At 42.9% G+C, this 2,809-nt stretch overlaps 1 long non-coding RNA gene and 1 other non-coding gene across 3 annotated transcripts in view; one reads left to right on the top strand and one right to left on the bottom strand.

Annotated features, from left to right (window-relative positions):
• Window positions 1–2,809, bottom strand: part of LOC126489624 (uncharacterized) — a 64,580-nt gene that overhangs the window by 14,546 nt on the left and 47,225 nt on the right. For both annotated transcript variants that reach the window (XR_007588968.1, XR_007588967.1), the window contains exon 3: window positions 377–485. This is a non-coding gene — a long non-coding RNA (uncharacterized lncRNA). The remainder of the gene's footprint in view (window positions 1–376; window positions 486–2,809) is intronic.
• Window positions 314–476, top strand: LOC126489632 (U1 spliceosomal RNA). Its single transcript, XR_007588969.1, has one exon. It is a non-coding gene; the product is annotated as a U1 spliceosomal RNA (small nuclear RNA).

The following is a 2,809-nucleotide window of genomic DNA, read 5'->3' as shown; positions in this document are numbered from 1 at the left end:
ATATATAAAGCCATGAGTCCGCCAGGCGGTAGTGGCACACGCCTTTAATCCCAAAACTCGGGAGGCAGAGGCAGGCGGATCTCTGTAAATTTGAGGTCAGCCTTGTCTACAAGAGTAAGTTCTAGGACAGGCTCCAAAGCTACAGAGAAATCCTGTCTCGAAAAAAAAGAAAGAAAGAAAGAAAGGAAGGAAGGAAGGAAGGAGGAAGGAAGGAAGGAAGGAAGGAAGGAAGGAAGGAAGGAAGGAAGGAAGGAAGGAAGGAAGGAAGGAAGGAAGAGAAAGCCATGAGGTCCACATTGCCATGAACAATGAGACACTTACTTGAAGGGGAGAGTTACCATGATTATGAAGGTGATTATCTCAGGATGGAGCTCACCTGTTGCACCCTGGGTGCGCTGTCTCCTGTGATTTTCTCAAATGTGGCAAACTTGACTGCATAATCTGTGGTAGTGGTGAAATATGTTCATGCTCCCCTAAAATAAAAACTGTAAGAACAGTAAGTTTTATGACTACATGTGAGTGTGTGTGTGTGTGTGTGTGTGTGTGTGTGTAGTTACTCATTGCCTGTAGAAAGAGATAATTGATAGGCAAACATAGCCTCAAAGTTTCTTTCTGCCAGATACTTAAAGTTGAAACAATACAAGAAAATAACCTTTTAGAAGAGAAAATTCATATAATGTCACCTTAATCAAATGAACAAAGAGAAAAAATGATAAAACACAGTGGACTGGAGAGATGGCTCAGTGGCTAAGAGCACTTGCTTTTCTTGCAGAGAACCTAAGTTCATTTCCAAGCACCCACATCAGGTGGCTCACAATGACCTGACTCCAGCTCCTGGGGATTCAACAACTCTGACCGCCAAGGGTTTTATCCCAACAAAAACACACACAACTCACATAATTTTAAAAATAATAAAAATAAATCTTTAAAAATAATAAAATAGTGAAACAACATGCTCCCGGTCAGATGTCGTGAAAAGAGAAAGCATTGTTTCTTTGGTGTTAATGCCCAAATTTCACAGGCAGAATATAATCATGAGGAAATGTCAGAAAGACCCAAGTTACAGGGCATTTCACAAAATCACTAGACTATTATCTTCAAGTATTGAAAATTGAAGGATACTGAGTCAAAATTAGAACAAAATGCAGCACTTGGTTCTAAATTGGATTCTTTGACTTAAGGACACTGCTGAAAACCTGGCCAGGCTTGAGTGGGATGGTAGCAATAGCAACACTATAATCTAATGTTGATGATTATACTAAAAGCTTTATAATAGAGCACTTCTGTATTTTAGCAAACACACAGAGAAATGTCCAGAAATAAGAGGGTAGGCTGTGGGAGGTGTTCTTTGTATCATGCTGAAAACTCTTCTGTAGGTTTGAAACTGTTTTGAGGCTTATTAAAATGTCCTGTGAAGTGGGCAAGATTGCTCAGGGGTAAAGATGCTTGTTTTTAAGCTTAAAGTCCTCAGTTTGATCCTTGGGACCCACACAGAAGAAGGCAAGAACCAATTCCCACAAGCTGTCCTTTGTTCTTCACAAGGGCACCATAGAGCATGCACACAAACACACACTCACACTCAATAAAAATAAATGTAAAAAAATAAGATGTCTTGTGGAATATTTTAAACAATGAATTAAATTTTATGTCATCAAAATATATCCCGATCAGAACTTCCCACTGAAATACTTATATTAACTATAAATACCAATTAAAATGCAGACTGTTAGACTACTTTATTTTAGAGACAGGCTGTTATTAGATAGTCCTGGCTGGTCTGGAACTTGCTACATTGAGCAGGCTAGCCTCAAATTCAGAGATCCGCATACCTCTGCATCCTGACTATTGAGATAAAAGGCATGCGCCACCACACCTGGCCCAGACTATATTTTAACAGGAATATTAGTTACTTTTCTATTGCTGTGATAAAACATTGTGGTCAAGGCAATTTACAAAAAAAAAAAAAGAGTTTGTTTGGGCTTACGGGAGCAGAGGGATAAGGGTCCATTGTGGCTGGGAGGAAGCAGGCATGGCAGCTGGAACGGCAAGCTGAGAGCTGACAGCTTGAACCATAGGCAGGAAGCAGAGAACGTGTACTGGGGATAGCAAGGGGCTTTGAAACCTCAAAGCCTGCCCCAGTGACACAAAAAGGTCATAACTCTTAATCCTACCCGAATAGTGCCACCGACTGAGGACCAAGTATTCAAACATATAAGCCTATAGGGGTTATTCTCTTTCAAACCATCACAAGTTCAATGGTTGATGACTTGCTTTGTCTGCATGCTAATATCTTGGGCAACTGAGGATAGGGAACCTGAAATGGCCTTCTCCCATAGCCATACTGATGAATATCTTGCATATCACCATAGAACCTTCATCTGGCAATGGATGGAGATAGAGACAGAGACCCACACTGGAGCACTGGACTGAGCTCCCAAGGTCCAAATGAGGAGCAGAAGGAGGGAGAACATGAGCAAGGAAGTCAGGACCGCGAGGGGCGCACCCACCCACTGAGACGGTGGGGCTGATCTATTGGGAGCTAACCAAGGCCAGCTGGACTGTGACTGAATAAGCATGGGATAAAACCGGACTCTCTGAACATGGCGGACAATGAGGGCTGCCGAGAAGTCAAGGACAATGGCTCTGGGTTTTGACCCTACTTCATGTTCTGGCTTTGTGGGAGCCTAGCCTGTTTGGATGCTCACCTTCCTAAACCTGGATGGAGGGTGGAGGACCTTGGACTGCCCACAGGGCAGGGAACCTTGACTGCTCTTGGGACTGGAGAGGGAGGGGAAGGGGAGTGGGGAGT

Source organism: Alexandromys fortis, unplaced genomic scaffold (genome assembly GCF_014885135.2).
Source record: "Alexandromys fortis isolate MF-2015 unplaced genomic scaffold, M_Fortis_MF-2015_v1.1 scaffold_224, whole genome shotgun sequence".
Lineage (NCBI taxonomy): Eukaryota > Metazoa > Chordata > Mammalia > Rodentia > Cricetidae > Alexandromys > Alexandromys fortis.
Note: the sequence above shows the minus strand (reverse complement) of the source record. Positions and strands in the feature narration are given on the sequence as shown.